We start from the raw sequence: 22,206 nt of genomic DNA, 5'->3' as shown, positions 1-22,206 counted from the left end.
GGAGACACTGTGGCCCCATCCGAGGACACCCCAGACAGGGCCAAACAGGAAGGATATAACCCCACCCACTTTGCCAAAGCACAGCCCCCACACCACTAGAGGGATATCTTCAACCACCAACTTACCATCCTGAGACAAGGCTGAGTATAGCCCACAAAGAACTCCGCCATGGCACAACCCAAGGGGGGGCGCCATCCCAGACAGGATGACCACAACAGTGAATCAACCCACTCAGGTGACGCACCCCTTCCAGGGACGGCAAGAGAGAGCCCCAGTAAGCCAGTGACTCAGCCCCTGCAATATGGTTAGAGGCAGAGAAACCCAGTGGGAAGAGGGGAACCGGCCAGGCAGAGACAGCAAGGGCGGTTCGTTGCTCCAGAGCCTTTCCGTTCACCTTCCCACTCCTGGGCCAGACTACACTCAATCATATGACCCACTGAAGAGATAAGTCTTCAGTAAGGACTTAAAGGTTGAGACCGAGTTTGCGTCTCTGACATGGGTAGGCAGACCGTTCCATAAAAATGGAGCTCTATAGGAGAAAGCCCTGCCTCCAGCTGTTTGCTTAGAAATTCTAGGGACAATTAGGAGGCCTGCGTCTTGTGACCGTAGCGTACGTGTAGGTATGTACGGCAGGACCAAATCAGAGAGATAGGTAGGAGCAAGCCCATGTAATGCTTTGTAGGTTAGCAGTAAAACCTTGAAATCAGCCCTTGCTTTGACAGGAAGCCAGTGTAGAGAGGCTAGCACTGGAATAATATGATCACATTTTTTGGTTCTAGTCAGAATTCGAGCAGCCGTATGTAGTACTAACTGAAGTTTATTTAGTGCTTTATTTATTTATTTATTTAGTGCTTTAACCTAGAAGTGACAAAAGCATGGATTAATTTTTCTGCATCATTTTTGGACAGAAAGTTTCTGATTTTTGCAATGTTACGTAGATGGAAAAAAGCTGTCCTTGAAATGGTCTTGATATGTTCTTCAAAAGAGAGATCAGGGTCCAGAGTAACGCCGAGGTCCTTCACAGTTTTATTTGAGACGACTGTACAACCATTAAGATTAATTGTCAGATTCAACAGAAGATCTCTTTGTTTCTTGGGACCTAGAACAAGCATCTCTGTTTTGTCTGAGTTTAAAAGTAGAAAGTTTGCAGCCATCCACTTCCTTATGTCTGAAACACATGCTTCTAGCAAGGGCAATTTTGGGGCTTCACCATGTTTCATTGAAATGTACAGCTGTGTGTCATCCGCATAGCAGTGAAAGTTAACATTATGTTTTCGAATAACATCCCCAAGAGGTAAAATATATAGTGAAAACAATAGTGGTCCCAAAACGGAACCTTGAGGAACACCGAGATTTACAGTTGATTTGTCAGAGGACAAACCATTTACAGAGACAAACTGATATCTTTCCGACAGATAAGATCTAAACCAGGCCAGAACTTGTCCGTGTAGACCAATTTGGGTTTCCAATCTCTCCAAAAGAATGTGGTGATCGATGGTATCAAAAGCAGCACTAAGGTCTAGGAGCACGAGGACAGATGCAGAGCCTCGGTCCGATGCCATTAAAATGTAATTTACCACCTTCACAAGTGCCGTCTCAGTGCTATGATGGGGTCTAAAACCAGACTGAAGCATTTCGTATACATTGTTTGTCTTCAGGAAGGCAGTAAGTTGCTGCGCAACAGCCTTTTCTAAAATTTTTGAGTTTTGAGAGGAATGGAAGATTCGATATAGGCCTATAGTTTTTTATATTTTCTGGGTCAAGGTTTGGCTTTTTCAAGAGAGGCTTTATGACTGCCACTTTTAGTGAGTTTGGAACACATCCGGTGGATAGAGAGCCGTTTATTATGTTCAACATAGGAGGGCCAAGCACAGGAAGCAGCTCTTTCAGTAGTTTAGTTGGAATAGGGTCCAGTATGCAGCTTGAAGGTTTAGAGGCCATGATTATTTTCATCATTGTGTCAAGAGATATAGTACTAAAACACTTGAGCGTCTCTCTTGATCCTAGGTCCTGGGAGAGGTGCAGACTCAGGACAACTGAGCTTTGAAGGAATACGCAGATTTAAAGAGGAGTCCGTAATTTGCTTTCTAATAATCATAATCTTTTCCTCAAAGAAGTTCATGAATTTATCACTGCTAAAGTGAAAGTCATCCTCTCTTGGGGAAAGCTGCTTTTTTGTTAGCTTTGCGACAGTATCAAAAAGGAATTTCGGATTGTTCTTATTTTCCTCAATTAAGTTAGAAAAATAGGATGATCGAGCAGCAGTATGGGCTCTACGGTACTGCACGGTACTGTCTTTCCAAGCTAGTCGGAAGACTTCCAGTTTGGTGTGGCGCCATTTCCGTTCCAATTTTCTGGAAGCTTGCTTCAGAGCTCGGGTATTTTCTGTGTACCAGGGAGCTAGTTTCTTATGAGAAATGTTTTTAGTTTTTAGGGGTGCAACTGCATCTAGGGTATTGCGCAAGGTTAAATTGAGTTCCTCAGTTAGGTGGTTAACTGATTTTTGTCCTCTGGCGTCCTTGGGTAGACAGAGGGAATCTGGAAGGACATCAAGGAATCTTTGTGTTGTCTGTGAATTTATAGCATGACTTTTGATGTTCCTTGGTTGGGGTCTGAGCAGATTATTTGTTGCAATTGCAAACGTAATAAAATAGTGGTCCGATAGTCCAGGATTATGAGGAAAAACATTAAGATCCACAACAGATGATACACTTCTGACCCACTGGGAATGTGATGAAAGAAATACAAGCTGAAATAAATCATTCTCTCTACTATTATTCTGACATTTCACATTCTTAAAATAAAGTGGTGATCCTAACTGACCTAAGACAGGGAAGTTTTACTCAGATTAAATATCAGGAATTGTGAAATTCTGAGTTTAAATGTACTTAGCTAAGGTGTATGTAATCTTCTGACTTCAACTGTACATGCTATAAAGTAAGAAGGCACCCACTAAGACAAATAAACTTCATTAATATCTGCTAACGTAGGCCCCTGCAGGATAGGCTCCTACAGTGGTTGTGCTATCTTTGGACCCCTTGAGTCAACAAACATTGCTCTCCACGGTGGCCAAGAGACACAGATACCCTGTATGAGTTTACAGAAGCCTGCTTGCTGGATAAGCACAACAACCCCTACTCACTACCAATAAATCAATGGGACATATGGGGGAGGGAGAGCCATTTCGGTCCTTGGGACAGCTTTAATTGAGTGTAAATGGAAATGCGAGAAATGGAGTGGTCATGTCAGAGACACCCAGCACACGCTGTAATATTCCCTTGGAAAGTTCTGTTTCTCTGCTCTGCTGCTTGTTGTTTAAACATACTCTCATGAAGAGCAAAAATTATCTTGACATTATGGCTGAATCAGATGTATTAATGCTTAGGATCCTTTTTCACTCGGGACAGCAGTGCAGCCTAAGATAATATTTAAAATGTTCTAAGTAAAGATAATATAATTTGAAAGCACAAAGCAAGCTCTTGCTATAGTCGAAGCATGGCTATTCGAACATATTTATTCAGATATTGACATTTGATCATTTGTTCCTTCAATAATTCGTTATCTACTGCACACTAATGTTATGCAAGAGACAACTCACTGCAAGCTACATGTCGTTAATTACCTGCCTTCAAGACATAAAATATCAGAAACATGACAGTTGATAGGACCCTGCAGATTGCACCACTGGGTCTCCCACTTGTTTACCATGCTAACACAGTTGAAGGTTCCATTTTTGGACCCAAAGTTTACATCCTTATCTATTCATGTTACTCTTTATTAGACGGTACAGCTCGAGGTAGAATGGTGCTATATTATGGCTGCAGTTTGCTGCTGCTTACATTTCTTGCTCTGCCGGATCTATTGCTCGGGGGCGTGGTATTCCATTGTCCGAGTTGTGCTGCGGAGCGCCAAGCTGCATGTCCTAAGCTTGCTACAACCTGCACTGAGATAGTCAGGGAGCCCAGCTGTGGCTGCTGCCCAGTGTGTTCCCGGTTAGAAGGCGAATTCTGCGGCATCTACACACCGCGGTGTTCCACAGGGCTGCATTGTTATCCCACTGCAGATTCAGAATTGCCCTTGGAGCAGCTGGTTCAGGGGTCAGGACGATGCTCACACAAAGTAGACCCGGTACCCAACCTCACTCAAGAGCATCAGGACAAGAGTGGTAAGTAACTAGACTGTCGCTAAGAGAAGGTTATCATTATTGTAGGGTTACAAGTATTCTGTGTTATACATGTCTTTAATCGGCCACAAAGGAGTTCACAATATTGAAGTGCATGGTATCTGCTGAATGTCATAGGCTGGTATACTGGAGATCTATTGCTTCTCTATATGTTTCCATTAGAAATCAATACCCCAAGTAGTCCCCTTATTAGGTGTAAATGGCAAAACATGTATTTAGAAATAACAAGGATTTGTTCAATGGATCATCATTGATTTCTGGGAATGAATGTTGACATCCGTGGTGTGTTTGGACTAACTGGTAGATCCAAATGCTATTCATCTATTTTTGTCAAACTGCTAACCATGTTTGTCTGATCCTATTTCTCTGTTTTTTTAAACAAAGTAAGTGCATGACAATTTTCCCCCTTTTTTTAATGCCCAAAGCACATGCTGCCGGCAGTAACTTAGTGCCATCTCACATACAGTATCCCCTTCACATGAGATTTCCATTTCATGAGCCAGTCAAGTGTAAAAGAGGCACTATCAGGTGCCAGGTGTCTTGTAAGCTTGGGGCTCTCTAAATGATCTTTAATTAGGTAGCATGTCATATTCCTACACATAGCTCCCCCCTCCACCCTCCATCCATCTCCCTCCCTCCATCATGTGTTTGTTTGATAACTGTTGCTGTTATTGGCATGACATCACATCTTTCAGCAATGGGAAATGCTGTACGAACTCATGTGCTTTCGTACCAAAATAAACGCACAAAACTTCAGAGTACATACAGTACACTCAGGATGAACTCATCATTTTCAAGGGATTCTGTGCTTGGGTGGATGTTTGAAGATTTGTCCTCATCTGACTGAGCACACAATGCATAGGCTGGAACTGCATTCAGTCTCTCAAAAACAGTGGGTTCTGACAAAAAGATTCCCAGATTTGGAAGAGCTAATAGTGACTGTCTTTGCATGATGATTGCAAACAACTACACGTTTGCCTCTTTATTGTCTCGTACTTTCTCTCTTTCTAGTTCTTCTCTATGCATTGTCTGTGAACTGGGATTGCCCTTGTAGCCCCGCAGGTAATGGTGTGCTCACACCCCTACAGGATTTTAATCAGAGAGAGAGAGAGAGAGAGAGAGAGAGAGAGAGAGAGAGAGAGAGAGAGAGAGAGAGAGAGAGAGAGAGAGAGAGAGAGAGAGAGAGAGAGAGAGAGAGAGAGAGAGAGAGAGAGAGAGAGAGAGAGAGAGAGAGAGAGAGAGAGAGAGAGAGAGAGAGAGAGACTTAATTTGACCCATTTCCCACAGCAGGAAAATCATGTAAATTATTGTGTGGATTCTAATTAAATCAGACATTATACAGTGGAAATTACAAACTTTAGAAGCCTTTTAAAACCTCAAAACACTAAAGGTTTGCATTTCTAGCTGTGCAGGACATTTGAGCCTTTTAGAGGTCAAAACGGGATGGAGACGAGTTGAAAAGGTCAATTTCCAAACTAATCAAATATGTTATGAAGGCAGAGCTCACAATAGCAGCTGTACACTGTAGCATCTTGTTAGCATTAGTTAGCCAAGTTATGCACATCATAATCTTGTTCACCAGACTTTCTACCAATGCTCAGAATGTCTGGTAGACCAAAGCTTCAAACACAGCCTTCATTAGCCCAGTGGCAAGTTCCGGAAAAAGTCCAAATGAAAATAGAAAGTCAGGGAGAAAGTCCAAATGCATATCCATTAACAGTGTGGGGAAGCAACTCTGAAAATATAGTTTTCCAAGCTACCAATTTTTTATCTGGTCACATTAGTTTTTGATTAAAAAGTAGCTTTTTTTATCATCATGATTTATTTGAACATTAATGTGCAATTGACCAAAAGTAAACCAACTTTCTGAATAGGGAACAAAGGCAGGGGAATGCCCCTGTCTGTGTGTGTCAGGGCTAAACCAACATACAGGGAAGGTTTTGGAAACCCTCCAAGGCAGTCGATCATCCCCGTCAGTGGCCCGCTTGCGCCAATAAATACAGTATAATGTAATAATGTCTTTTTTTTTATTGAGGCTATATAATTGATTTTTAAAAAACAGATGGACCCCAAAGCTGTTCATTTGTTAAGTTGATTATTTATCACATGCTTGCTGCACACATATAGCCTATAGATAATCTGTTGGGCAGAGACAGCATGCAGCTCTCAAACAACTGGTTGTTGCATGGAGGAAAGCAGTAGGAAAGATTTCCAAGTTATGATATCTACCAGTAAATGCTAAGGCAAGAATAGGTATGCAAACCAGGTATTACTGGTGATGTATAATGAATACTGATGATGCACAATTTAGTCCTGCAAAGCTACAGGACTGTTTTGCTAGTACAGACTGGAATTTTCCGGGACTCTTCTGATGGCATTGAGGAGTACACCACAGCAGTCACTGGCTTCATCAATAAGTGCATCGATGACATCACCACCACAGTGACCGTAAGTACATACCCCAACCAGAAGACATGGATTACAGGAAAAATCCGCACTGAGCTTTAAAGGGTAGAGCTTCTGCTTTCAAGGAGCGGGACTCCAACCTGGAAGCCTTTCAGAAATCCCGCTATGCCCCCAGAGGAACCATCAAACAGACAAAGTGTCAATACAGGACTAAGACTAAATCATACTACACCATCTCTGACTCTCGTGGAGGGCTTGCAAAGTATTACAGACTACAAAGGGAAGCACAGCCACGAGCTGCCCAGCGACATGAACCTACCAGACAAGCTAAATTACCGTTCCGGACGACTGTGTGATCAAGATCTCCCTAGCCGATGTGAGTAAGACCTTTAAACAGGTCAACATTCACAAGGCTGCAGGGCCAGACGGATTACCAGGACGTGTACTCCGAGCATGCGCTGACCAACTGGCCAGTGTCTTTACTGACATTTTCAACCTGTCCCTGACTTAGTCTGTAATACCAACATGTTTCAAGCAGACCACCATAGTCCCTGTGCCGAAATTAACACTAAGGTAACCTGCCAAAATGATTACCGACCCGTAGCACTCACGTCTGTAGCCATGAAGTGCTTTGAAAGGCTGGTCATTATTCCTTTTAATGAGTTATTCCTTTTGGAATAAGTGCTAAGTCCCAAAAGACTAGACCTCATGTCCTTTGGGAGCAGAGAACTTGAGCTGGAATGTTTGGGCTCCCCCATTCCTTTACAGACTTCCCAATGAGACAACGAACTGTTTGCCAACTGAACTTGTTTGAAGAATTTCGGTGATAGCCGCAGGATGTGGAACCATCACAAGGATTCAAATCTAGTTTTTTTTTTTTTAGCCATTAGGACAACCTCATGTCCTTTGGGATGGAAAATGAGGCAAACCATCATATGTTTGGGCTCCCTGCTTCGACAAAACCTACACAATAATTTGACTGTTTGCCAACTGAACTTGTTTGAAGAGGTGTAGCCGCAGGTGGAAGGAACCATCACAAGGTACGGCCATTATCTTGTCAGAAGAAAAAAGGTGTGATTTTCAACCTATTTACCACATTTTGAGCACAGTTATACTGTAAATGACAACCAATGTCCAAAAGAACGATACCGTTTTAATTGACATTGTAAATACTGTATATCACTAATTCAGACAGCTGTGAAAGCATGTTCAGTAGCATTCTCAAAGCCAAGGTTCACATAGCTTTCTAACATGCAGTTGCTATGCTGCCAAGATGGGATCAACACTAGTGTTTCAAAGTAAAACTAACAAGCTGACGGTTGTTGGCTGAAACTTGTATAATTTTCTGAAATTTGGAATTTCAATAGCTACTGCCACAAAGCATTTAATCTGTCCAGAACTCTGAACGCTATACTCTCTACTGCTGTGGACATTTTAACCAGAGTGGACAGTAAGCCATTCCGTACATTTTGAGGAGAAGCATACTAAGTAAAGTAATAAAAAATGGTATATAAATACACACAAAATTAGATTTGAATACCCCTTCTCTCATCCTCTCATCCTCTCTCGCTCTCTTTCTCTCAATTCAATTTAAGGGCTTTATTGGCATGTTAAACATATGTTAACATTGCCAAAGCAGTTGAACTAGATAATAAACAAAAGTGAAAAAAATCTCTCTCTCTCTCTCTCTCTCTCTCTCTCTCTCTCTCTCTCTCTCTCTCTCTCTCTCTCTCTCTCTCTCTCTCTCTCTCTCTCTTCTTTCTCTTTCTCTCTCTCTCTCTCTCTGAATACTGTTTGAATACCTTTGTCAAGTCAATGGGTTGCTCTCCCTCCTGGGAGTGGTTTACTGTCTTAGAGCTGCATTCCTCTGTTTGTGTCTCCCTAATTACAGATAAGAGCTAGTGGAGTGACACACACACACACACACACACACACACACACACACACACACACACACACACACACACACACACACACACACACACACACACACACACACACACACACACACACACACACACACACACACACACACACACAGAGACACATGCACAAACACACACATGCTCACACAGTGCCCCCAGGAGGTAGTTCACCTCCACTGAGAAGGCAGACAGAAAGTCCTTACTCAGCAAGACAACCAGGCTAAAAGTGCTTCCATACTATTCCGTGCTCGCTTCCCATGATAGGGAGTAATGTTCTGATCCGTAGTCAACAATTCTGCACCAGTGTTCTCTATAAGAATAGCAAAATTCAGCTAAATTATAAACAGCGTTTCGGGTTTTCAAAACTGAGTGATTAGGAAATGAGTGTAACTATATCAGAATGTAGACGTTTTGTAATTCTGAGCCCTCCTGAAAAATACCCCATATCCATTGTTGGGCCAATTCAGCCTGATTTTAGTGAACCGAGCGATGCTACAAAAGGGTAGTGTGAAAGACAGTAACTGGGAGCAGCTTCTCTTGTAATACAGATAACGCTTTGCCAAAGATGATAAAAGTTCAGGTGGACCAAACAAAGATTAACAGTTGGGTACAACTTTATCCACCACCACAATTGTTAAATTTTTTATAATTATATATATTTTTACAGATAGAAGAGAAACAGTGTAAAAGACAGGTGGGACCGGGATTCGATCTCTCTCAGCTAGAGGCTCATATACAGTGCCTTCATAAAGTTTGCATACCTCTTGACTTAGTCCACATTTTGTTTTGTTACAGACTGAATTCAAAATTGATCAAATGTATGCTTTTTCTCACCCATCTACTCTCAGTACCACATAATGACAAAGTGAAAACAAATGTTTAGAAATTATTTTGTGAATTTTGTGAAAACGAAATACAGAAATGTCTAATTTACATACGTACATGTTTCAAACAGACCACCTGCCTAAATGATTACCACCTCGTAGCACTCACGTTGGTAACCATGAAGTGCTTTGAAAGGCTGGTCATGGCTCACATCAACACCATCATGCTGGAAACCCTAGACCCACTCCAATTCTCAATTGCACTCCACACTGCCCTTTCCTACCTGGATAAAAGGAACCCCTATGTGAGAATGCTGTTCATTGACTAGAGCTCAGCGTTTACCTCCATAGTACCCACAAAGTGCATCACTAAGCTAAGGACCCTGGGACTAAACACCTCCCTCTGCAACTGGATCCTGGACTTCCTGACGGGCCTCCCCCAGGTGGTAATGGTAGGCAACAACACATCTGCCACACTGATACTCAACACTGGGGCCCCTTAGGGGTGCATGCTTAGTCCCCTCATGTACTCCTTGTTCTCCCATGACTGCGTGGTCAAGCACGACTCCAACACCATCATTCATTTTGCTGATGACGGTGGCAGGCCTGATCACTGACAATGAGGAGACAGCCTATAGGGAGGAGGTCAGAGACCTGGCAGTGTGGTGCCAGGACAACAACTTCTCCCTTAATGTGAGCAAAACAAAGTGATCGTGGGCTATAGGAAAAGGAAGGCTGAACAGGCCCCCATTAACAATGACGGGGCTGAAGTGGAGCGTGTCGAGAGTTTCAAGTTCCACCAACAAACTAACATGGTCCAAACACACCAAGACAGTTGTGAAGAGAGCACGGCAACACCTTTTCCCTCTCAGGAGACTGTAAAGATTTTTAATCCCCAGAGATTTTTAGTCCCCAGATCCTCAAAAAGTTCTACAGCTGCACTATCATCAAGAGCATCCTGACCGGTTGCATCACCGTCTGGTATGGAAACTGCTCTGCATCTGACCGTAAAGTGCTACAGAGGGTAGTGTGTACAGCCCAGTACATCACTGGGGCCAAGCTTCCTGACATCCAGGACCTATATAGTAGGCGGTGTCAGAGGAAAGCCCAAAAAATGGTCAATGACTCCAGTCACCCAAGTCATAGACTGTTCTCTCTGCTACCGCACGGCAAGCAGTACCGGAGATCCAAGTCCAGGTCCAAGAGGCTTCTAAACAGCTTCTACCCCCAAGCCATAAGACTCCTGAACATCTAGTCAAATGGCTACCCAGACTATTTGCATTGCTCCCCCTTTTACACCGCTGCTACTCTGTTATCATCTATGCATAGTCACTTTAATAACTCTATCTACATGTACATATTACCTAAATTACCTCGACTAACCGGTGCCCCTTCACATTGACTCTGTACTGGTACCCCCTGTATATAGCCTCGCTATTGTTATCTTACTAATACTCTTTAATTATTTGAAACTTTTATGTCTTATTATTTTTTTTAAATGTTTTTTACATTTATTTTAAAAATAAATAGTGCATTGTTGTTTAAGGGCTTATAAGTAAGCATTTCACTGTAAGGTCTGTTGTATTTGGCGCATGTGACAAATACAATTTGATTTGAACTCCAGTGTATATTTGGCTTTGTGTTTTAGGCTAATGTTTCTGCTGAAATGTGCATTTGTCTCCCATTGTCTGTTGGAAAGCAGACTGAAGGATTTTGCCTGCGCTTAGCTCTATTCCATGTATTTTTATAAATAAATAAACTCCCTAGTCCTTGCCGATGACAAACATACCCATAGCATGATACAGCCACGACCGTGCTTGAAATATGAAGAATGGTACTCGGTTATGAGTGGAGTTGGATGTGCCACACTTTGTATTCAGGACATAAAGTTCATTTCTTTGCCAAATTTTTTGCAGTTTTACATAAGTGCGTTATTGCAAACATCTATCCTCAGTTTTCTCCTATCACAACCATGTTTTAAAGTCACCATTGGTTTAATGGTGAAATCCCTGAGCAGTTCCTTCCTCTCTAGCAACTGAGTTAGGAAGGACACCTGTATCCTTGTCATGCCTGAGTGTATTGATACACCATCCAAAGAATAATTAATAACTTCACAATGCTCTAAGGGATATTCAATGTCTGCTTTTTATTTTTGACCCATCTACCAATAGGAGCCCTCCTTTGAGAGGCATTGGCAAACTTCCCTGGTTTTGTGGTTTAATCTGTGTTTCAAATTCACTGCTCGACTGAGGGACCTTAAAGATTATTTTAAAATGTTTTATTGAACCTATATTTAACTAAGCAAGTCGGTTAAGAACAAATTCTTATTTACAATGACGGCCTACCCAGCCGCACCAATGTGTCGGAGGAAACACTGTACAACTGCCGACCATGTCAGCGTGCACTGTGCCCGGCCCACCACAGGAGTTGCTAGAACGCGATGGGACAAGGACACCCCAGCCGGCCAAACCCTCCCCTAACCCAGACGGCGCTGGGCCAATTGTGCGTCGCCTCATAGGTCTCCCGGTCGGAGCCGGCATCGGGGTACAGAGATGAGGTAGTCGTTCTAAACTATATTATTGCAAGAAGAGTCCATGCAACCTATTATGTGACTTGTTAAAGCAGAGTTTTACTCCGGAACTTATTTAGGCTTGCCATAACAAAGGCAGTGAAAATACTTTTCGACTCAAGATATTTCAGTTTTTAATTTCAAAATCATTTGTATAGATTTTTTTTTTTTTAAATCCACTTTGCCATGATGGGGTATTATGTGTAGGCCAGTGGCAAAAACATATATAAATGTAATCCATTTTAAATTCAGGCTGTAACACAATTTTCTGTGGAAAAAGACAAGGGGTGTGAATACTTTCTGAAGGCACCGTATGTGCTGAGGGCTTTGATTTTAACAACACAACCAATCTTAGGCACCATCTCTCATCATTATTTACAACCTGTAGTACATACAAACTGTCAGCAATAAGATTATAGTCCCGACCACTTCTGAGACTCACTGCCCAGCAGGAGAAGTGACATCAGGGTGTGAGCCACATACTGTACCAGCAGGATGGTGCCTTGAGGAAGCCAATGTGAATCTTTGTCTTCCAAAGATAACACATTGTTTACAGAAACCTGTCATTAGAAACATAGTGCTTTGAAAGCTCCTTTGGGATTAATTAAAGGAGAGCAAACAATTGTGTGTGTATCTATGGGTGTGGGTGTATGTGTTCTGTCGACCCTGAGAGTCTATAAAGGGAACATTTTCTTGAGCAATCATTTTCTCTTTGTTTGGAACGAGTTTCCGGTGCATTAAAACTTTTTATGTGCAGATATCCTTGTTTGTATTCGGGGCATGTACACTCTTAGAATAAAAGGTTCCAAAATGGTTCTGTGGCTGTCCCAATAGGAGAACTATTCCATGTAGAACCCTCTTTGAAAACAGTTCTACAAGGAACCCAAAAGGGTTCTAATTGGAACCAAAAGGTGTTCTTCATAGGGTTCTTCTATGGGGACAGCCGAAGAACCCTTTTTGGTTCTAGATACAGTATCACTTTTTTTCTAAGAGTGCACTAAGTCTTTGTTTGTGTGTGTGTGTGTGTGTGTGTGTGTGTGTGTGTGTGTGTGTGTGTGTGTGTGTGTGTGTGTGTGTGTGTGTGTGTGTGTGTGTGTGTGTGCATGCAGGATCTATAGAGGAGCTGCAGGGCACTGAGGGCCCCCTCAGAAGAAGCCGACCAAAGATGCCAGACCTTGGATGTGGTCCAAACAGAAGGCTTTGAGGCAGGCCCAGAACGAGCTCAAGACCAAGATGAAGACCAACACCCGCCCTGAGGAACCTAGGACCCAGCGGGCCACTCAGGTCAGGACAAACCATTCCAAAAATAAATAAAAATCCATCTTTGTTCACATCCGCTTTCCGAGAGATAAAGTTCAGAAACTTGATGAGCAATTAGTATTATGACACTACATAGCTTAGAATGGCTAAACTTAGGGCCTCCTGAGTTGTGCAGCGGTCTAAGGTACTGCTTCCTGCTTCGCAGTGCTTGAGGCGTCACTACAGAACCGGGTTTGATACCGGACTTTGTCGCAGCGGGAGACCTATAAGGCGACGCACAATTGACCCAGCATCATCTGGGTTAGGGGAGGGTTTGGCCGGCCGAGATGTCCTTGTCCCATCGCGCTCTAACGACTGTGGCGTGCCGGGAGCATGAACGCTAACACGGTCGCCAGTTGTACCGTGTTTCCTCCAAAACATTGGTTCGGCCGGGTTAAGCGAGCAGTGTGTCAAGAAGCAGTGTGGTTTGGCAGGGCCGTGTTTCGGAGAATGCATGGCTCTTGACCTTCGCCTCTCCCGAGTCCGTACGGGAGTTGCAGCGATGGGTCAGGACTGTAACTAACAATTGGATATCATGAAATTGGAGAGAAAAACATGAATTTTGGTAGGATCCTAGAGCCTCCCAACCTTTCTAAACACGCTGTTGTGTAAATTGATCACAGTTCTGAAAGTGGTATCTGTAAATCCACTATATGCAATTGATTGAATACTGGCCTTAATGACCCTGGTTGGTATTTGGTACGGCAGTACCCTCTTCCATACACACACAAAGACACAGCTACTTTGTATGTCAATAAAATCTTTATATATTTATATGTGTTGACAGATTGTCATTTATTTACATAGACCACTGAAGGCCAATATTCTTATACATTTATTTTAATACTGCAATTGGTAACTGTTTACAAAATACTATCAAATATTGGCAGTATTTTCACCGTCAATCAGTAGAAATATTAGAGCTAAGTTGAATTGTGTTAAATTTGCACACTGCAAACAAACAGCACTCATTCAACAGTGTTTATGTGCTTCATTCAATATCACGTGGCTTACAAGGACAACCTTGTTATTAGTTGACTAACACAACCCTAGTTAGCCCTAAATTAATTTCCCAAACAACCCATTGTCGTCCGGTTCATGTGAACTTTGTTTAAAGCAAAAATATGTGGCATGCTAATAAGCGTGGCCCCCGGGGCCCACAGAGAAGAGCCATAAGTGTTCCGACCTAGGAAACAATCATATACATGCCCAGATCTTCTCCCTCATTTAACTCTATGTATTGCCACAAAACACAAAATAAGCGAGGGAAACACAATTGATGAGACCATTAGAGACAACAATGGATATACTAATGCAGTAAATGGGGGTAGGCAAATGGGGGAGTCAGTTCTGGGGGTTGGTAAGTTGTGGGTTGTGGAGGGACAACTAAAATGACAATTCAAAAATGTTCCAGCCTGGGGTTTGGTGAAATGGAGTGTTAAAAATGGGTTTTCCTGTTAACGTGAGTGTTTGGAGTTTGAGGTAGATATAGTGAGATCATTATTTACTCCATCTAGAGATGAGAAGTTAAAAGCTCCTCCTTCCCTCAATAGAATGTGTGGGAACTTAGCATCCATAGGTTATTGTAAGGTCCAGATAAGGAGGGTCATGCCCCCCGCTTGTCCCAGACCAAACCATTGGAGGACACACTGATCCACTTTGCTGGCTGTCATACACTACTGTATAGTATAAATAGGCCGGCAAAACTCAGCCCTCAGCTCTGTCACACTGTGCACCCGTCATACATTTCAATCACTTATTTAAGGGAAAGGAGAGGGGGATACCTAGTCAGTTGTACAACTGAATGCCTTCCGCATTTAACCCAACCCCTTAAGGCAGGTGCGGGGGGCTGCCTTAATCGACATCCACATCTTTGACGCCCGGGGAACAGTGGGTTAACTGCCTTGCTCAGGGGCAGAACAACATATTTTTTACCTTGTCAGCTCGGGGACTCAATCCAGCAGCCTTTCAGTTACTGGCTCAACGCTATGTACGGGATGGTGCTGAGTTGAAGGTGTATTAGTTCAACAGTCAGCATATTGTCTGTTCTTTTCAGAGCCATTGTCAACAGGAGATGGACAAGGTGCTGGAGGAGATCTCCAAGATGACCTTCCATGACAACAGGGAACCACTGGAGGATCTGTACGAGCTCAACTTCCCCAATTGTGACAGAAGGGGCCAATACAATCTCAAACAGGTGAGCCTCTAATCATTGATTTGGTTAATGTAATATACTGCCGCCTCACAGCATATTGGTCAGTGTTGATTTTTCAGTGTAACATTTCTAAAAGAACCACAGTGTTGATGTTAATATCCATTGTTGACTGTGAGATTGTGATTGTGTCTGTTTTACTCTGTGGAGAGTAAAACATTTCTATCAAAACTATGGCCATCATTATCATTATCATCAGCATGCTGTACTGCAGGTCGATTTTTGAATGTACATTGATTGATACATTAATCTTATGCTACACAAAGATAATTAACTAACTACTATCAGTTAGGTAGATTTATTGCACCCATTACTGAAATGGTTGTTCTAGTTTAAATGGTTTAGGTAGTCCCCTTTATCAATATTCCCAACCCTGAGTGTCATTAAGGAATGCAGGTTTTGGTTGAATAAAAATTCCAACTGTTGGATGTCATAACTCTGTCTGGATTCCAATAGGAATTACATATCACTTCGCAAGTCAGTATAATGCGACTTGCAGGCCTGATGCGGCCTGTAAACCAGTAGGTTCCTAACAACCCTATATTGGGGTAAACATGGGCATCAAAGTAAGGCCTTATGATATTATTCATCTGTAGATTTTGGTTGAAGCTCAATGTTAAATTAAAATGTACTTACTACACCAATATTGTTGATGAAATTTGCAAATCACCTTGATTGTAGGTACGCACTCCCAGCCCCTGGTCATGAGCCATCTGGCCATTTCCGAGAACCGGATCCCCCCCCACCTAGCTCAATATCGCGCTATTGGTTAAGAACGAGACTACAGCATCCATAAAGTTAGACTTGCCACCTTTCGGACTGAATACATTTTAGGGGCAACAGTTTTGATTCAATTTATAATTTATCGGTTTCAAGTGCCAAATAGATAAGCAATGATGTGCTATATTTTTGTAGCATTTCTGACAATACTAATATATTTTTCAACCGAATCTCAGAATTCTAACACTGAACAACTCATCAGAAGTCTATTTATTTGTTTATTTATTTGTTTACTTGATTCCCCATTAGCTTTTGCAGAGGCTGCAGCTATTCGTCATGGGGTCCATAAAAAACACAAAACATGAAAAGTAACACTGATATGGCCGAAGACAACTTCCCTCGACGCATTGTATATATGTGATGTTAGAGACGCTTCCATTGAAGAACACTTTGGGTTCTATTGGATAAATAACTCTCCAACCACGTGATGGCAGGTAATGTAAAGCCAAAACAAGTGAGTTTCTTCAATACCTATGTATGATCAATAACATCAAATGCAGCACTGTAATCTAACAATACAGCTCCAAATATAATCTTACTATCAATGTCTTTTCACTAATAATCTGTCATCTGAGTCAGTCAGTATAAATTGATTGCCCTTCTCTATGTGTATGCTGAGAGTCAGTAGTGAACTTGTTCTCTGAAAAATAGCATTGCATTTGGTCAAACACAATTCTCTCCTTCAGTTTACTAAGAACAGGCAGCAAAATGATTGGGCAGCTGTTAGAGCCAGCAAAGGGTGCTTTACTATTTTTAGGCAGTGGAATTACTTCAAATCAAATTCTTTCACCTCTCCCACACTAACTTGACCAAATTCAAAACAGCAATCCTTCCCTTTCGTTGTTAGATGTTTTTTAGCAAAATATGGTGGTTCATCGTTCGATGTTGTAACTTCACTTTTGAGTTTTACCACTTTACCAATGAAATAGTAATTGAAATGATTGGCAATAGCTAAAGGACTCATCAATTTCAATGAACGATGGAAATGAATTGGGTTTTCCTCGCATGGTATAATTCAAGGTACTCCAAAGTATTTTTAGATTGTGTTTTCTGTCATTTATCTTGGTTTTGTAATATCATTTATTCTTCATTTTGGTAAGTTTAGGTACAACATTTCTCCATTTACAGTTTGTTAACCAATCAGCTGAGCAGCATGACTTGTTTGCCACCTCTTTTCCATCATTTCTTTGAACCATACCATTTTTTTTATTCATCATCAATCCAGAGGGCTCTAAGAGTTCTCACAGTGATTTTCTTAACGGGTGCATACTTGTCAACAATGGGCACAAATACATTGATAAATACACCCAGTGCTGTATCCATATTCACTTCCTCATACACATCAGATCAACAGAAATGATTTTAACAAAAGAGTCCTAAGAAAACATTTTGTAAGATCTCTTATAAATTGCTTTAGGCCCAACCTTTGACACGTTGGCTTTCCTTGTTATTGCCACGATGTTATGGCCACTACAGCCAATGGGAACTGGAAAATGCTTGGGTTTCTAGCTCCATCAGCGAAGTAATATCTATCAATTTCACAACAATACACACAAATCTAATGTAAAGCAATGGAATTAAGAATATATAAATATTTGGACGAGCAATGTCGGAGCGGCATTGACTAAAATAGAATAGAATACAGTACATACAGTCGAAGTCGGAGATTACGTACACCTTAGCGAAATACATTTAAACAGTTTTTCACAATTCCTGACATTTAATCTGAGTAAGAATTCCCTGTTTAGGTCAGTTAGGATCACCACTTTATTTTAAGAATGTGGAATGTCAGAATAATAGTAGAGAGAATGATTTATTTCGGCTTTTATTTCTTTCATCAGGATATTGTCGCTAATTGCTTAGGTTTGCCCTTTTCAAACTATCATCACCTGGTGGAGTGGAGCTGTGTTTTTTATTGCAGCCCGCTTGCTGTCGTTAGCCATCTCTTTGAAAATGACTTGCATTAAACTTGTTGCGTTTAAACTTTGGATAACCGCTTAATTTGTGTGCTGAACATAAAAAAATATGTTTGCAATGCGAAAGGAAGAGTTGTACATTTTGATTGGGAAATCCTATGCCTAATGGTTGTGTTTTTGTGTTGTTATGATTGGGACCTACTGTACTGGCTTATTATGTTTGAGTGAATAGGCTGCTTATCCTTTAACACCATGCTGTGTGTGAGTGCTGTCTTTCTATTGGCCCCAGCTATGTGTTTTACAAAAAGTGCACTCGCCTGCATCACAAGCCTGTCACACACAACCTTTGATGTGTCACTGTTGTCACTTTTGGTGATAGTGTGATAGTGATGGCATTAGTCTACCATAGGTTGTGTAAGCAGTGTTGTTGCTGGTAGCATTATCCGTGCAGGTACTGTCTCTGTGTGAGTGGCAGCCCGAAGCTTGGCTCAGCCTCGGGCCTGTTTGATTCAGCTGGGCGCATTAAATTATACTACCTTTCTGCTATTTTTCTTCATATTTGAGTTTGGTACAACGTGTTGGAAGATTTATTTTTCCCCAGTAGTGATGGTTCTCCACTGCGCAAACATGTCTATAATAGACATAAAGACTGTTACAACTTCTCACGGTCTTCCTTTACTAATAGTGAGCGTTCAACCTTCAAACAATTTCCCTACTCTTCCAATCCAATGAATCGAGGAAATTCTGACGATCACGACAAAGTTTGAGGATTTTCTTTAATGAATGGACAGTAATGTTATGAGTGAAGTAGAAAGCCCAGTTTTAATAAGCAATAACATATGAAAAGGATACTTCTGGGTTTTGGCAATAAGGCACTTTATCTACTTGCCCAGAGTCAGATGAACTTGTGGATACCCGTTTTTTTGTCTCTGTGCCCAGTATAGAGGAAGTTATAGTTAGTTTCGCTAGCCAATTCTAACTAGAGTTAGGAAAATGACTGGAAGTCTATGGGTATCTGCTAGCATGCTAGTAGATACCCATAGACTTCCAGTCATTGTGCTAACGCTAGTTAGCATTGGCTCTCGAAACTACCTCTAACTTCTTTCATACTGGACATCCCAAAGGCTCCCTTTAATGATTCATGATATAGCCTGGTGATGTGGTTTCATGCACTCACTGAATGGAAGCTGATAATTATGAATTTTTTACTCTGCTAATCTTGGAAAGAAATTATGAGTTCTCACTGTCCGGGACAGAGTCAAGGCCAAGTAAAAATGTATATGACACAGAGACAAGATCAAGACATTCAATATGTGGTCTTTAGACCGGACTCGGGTACTACAACACTGATATTTAGGCTTGGAATGACATGTGGCCCATTGTTTACCTTATCATCAATGACATGTGGCCCATTGTTTACCTTGTTACCTGGCAACAACAAGGGTGTTTCAAAGAGCTGTCAGTCAAGGCGAGCTCATGATTATAAGCTCCCTGCCCACTCAGCCTGTTCGTTCAGGCTCCCTGATAGTTACAGATAAGAGAAAAGGTACAATTTCTTCAATTCTGAGCATTTAAATAGCATAGAAATATTATGGGTGATGTTTTGGTAATTTCAAGGCTATTTTTACTTGGGAAATAAGATGACTGTGCAGGACCATTAACTCAACTCATACTGTTAAAAAGGGTAGTATAATCTGCACGCACACACACTGTACACAAGCACACACACGCACGCACACACATTTATTTTCAAGAATGCCTTGAAAGGCAGAGTCAGTGGGTAGAGGCCCAGCAGGAAAGTATGCCCCCTTTATCCACCACCATCCCTCACACACCACTCTCACCCGCCCCATGCCCGAGAATGGGGTGATTTTTGTCAACATGGGGGCGACAGCGTCTGTATCCAGAGTTACAAGGTAATAAAGCTGTTTTCAGGCAGACCTTGGGAAGATTTCCAAACTAAGTTGAAACAATGTTTCCCAATGAGGCTTTTCCCAGTTTCCTCTGCAAGCTTGTCTTTGCTGCTGGAAGGACCCATTTATTTTTATAATGTGGTCAAAACAATGATATGACATATCTGCATCCTGAAAATGCTTCTTCTAGGCATCTGTGTGAGGTAAAATGAGGACAGGGGAGAAAGAGAGTGAGAGAGAGAGAGAGAGAGGCAAATGAGGGCATTGTTTTGATGACAAAACTCTTTGGTTCCCAGGGCTCAAAAAACACTGCACCTCCAACAACACTTAATCGTTCGGTAATCATTTTGTTCCTCTCGCAATTACTGTAACTGTCACTATTTGTTCTTTCTCATTGAAGGAAAAAATGGAAAGTGTGTTTTTTTTCTCTCTCCTCCCCTAAGGCCCTGTCCCCGTGGTCCTTTCTTGCGTGGCCTAAGAAGTGTCCAGTTAAATCAGTTCAATTATAACCTCATTCTCGGGATAGGGGGGAAGGGTCTCAATGGGGGTCCGAGGCCAGCTAGCATGCTGGAGGGGACAGAGGGGGATGGGAGGATGGGGAGGTGGGAATGTCCCGAGGATGGGCTGTTATTGCGGGCGGGAGCCCTACCCATCCACCTCATCTCAGCCAATCCAAATTCAAACGCCCTCTTGTTATGCCGCCTACGCCCCCCCCCAAACGCCCCATCTCTGACTGTATCCAGTGCCTCATTAAACCCCCACCTCTCCCCCTCACCCCCCACCCCCTTCTCTCTCTCATTTCCCCCTCGTGTGTTCCAGTGCCACATGTCCACCCACGGTCAGCGGGGCGAGTGCTGGTGCGTTAACCCCTTCACGGGTGTCCAGATCACCCAGTCCACGAAGGTGCGGGGGGACCCCAAATGCAGCCAGTATGTGGAGGAGCAGGAGATGGCGACTGGGACACTGCCCACTGTTGTCCTCCATATGGCAGAGACATAGCAGAGCTTCACCCACATCCAGATATCCCCGACGGTGGAAAGGTTCAACTTGACTGACAGCTGATATTGTTGTCATGTGCATGGGTTTCTTTCTATGTAGCCGACATGTTTTTGTTTAAGTGTTTGTATAGGGGGGTGTGTTGTCTTTATATGTTTATGTGTGCGTGAGAGGGACAGATAACGAGTACTTCTCTTGTCTTAGGACAGGTCTCTCGTGTGAAAAAGATTTGCGCAAATGAAGATGTTTGATAAAAAGGGGTGTGAGAGCAAGGCAAAGATATTATCCATGCTACAATTCAAAGCAGGTTTCATGAATATGTAGTTACTGTGTGGGCATACGCACTGTACGTGCGTGTGTGCCTGCCTGCTTGATTGCTCATGTGTGTGTGTGCGTGTGTCTGTATCTGTGTGTGTGTGTTTGACTGGCTGTGTCCCCTGCTATTCATAGGGCTAGGTGCTGCGAGTAGCATGGATGCCGGAGCTAACACTATGCTAATCACGGGGCTGTCACTGCATCTGGTTCAATTGGTGTATCAGGCGGCATATAACCTCCCATTTATGCAGCTGCTTGCCTTCCATGCCACGTTCCACATCTATTTATTCAACCTTTCTCTCATCACACTAGTCAATATGTGTGGTGGACTAACAAAGCCTCACATTAAGCCCTTGACATATAGAAGATCCGTACCAAACTAACGAACCATGGGTGACACTTCATTTTGGTGTCTACATACAATGCACACTAATCTGTTGTTAGTGCATCATTCCAATGATGATGATGTACTTACATGCTAATGCTAGTTTGAATGGTTGGAAACACTTTACCTTAATAACCTATACGGCCATCTATTACCAACGCTATTACACAGCAGTTCCTATGTAACTACAATGTTGTTACTACAGTTACTACTGTGTAGTTACATAGGTAGGCTACAGAAGCAACTTAAGGTACTCTGCTACCAAATTGTTTCGTGTTAATCAAAGTGTTCCAGATTTTTCTACAGGGTAACTGTAATGTTAATGATTTCTCTTCTTCAATACACATTCTTCCGTCCTCTCCTCGTTCTGATAGACAGTCTCATGTTTTTGTTATTGATATAGCTCTGTCCTTTAAAGATATTCCGAGAAATAGCCTGTGCATGAATGTATCCTGTTGGTCCCTCACATCAACAAGGTTAAGT

The 22,206-nt window shown here is 42.2% G+C and overlaps 1 pseudogene; it reads left to right on the top strand.

The window, feature by feature from the left end:
• Window positions 1-3,801: 3,801 nt before the first annotated feature.
• On the top strand, window positions 3,802-21,122 carry LOC112224925 (annotated as a pseudogene).
• The last annotated feature ends 1,084 nt before the right edge of the window (window positions 21,123-22,206 follow it).

Source organism: Oncorhynchus tshawytscha, linkage group LG26 (assembly GCF_018296145.1).
Source record: "Oncorhynchus tshawytscha isolate Ot180627B linkage group LG26, Otsh_v2.0, whole genome shotgun sequence".
In the NCBI taxonomy this organism is placed as follows: domain Eukaryota; kingdom Metazoa; phylum Chordata; class Actinopteri; order Salmoniformes; family Salmonidae; genus Oncorhynchus; species Oncorhynchus tshawytscha.
The sequence above is the reverse complement of the archived record's forward strand: the minus strand, read 5'-3'. Positions and strand labels throughout refer to the sequence as shown.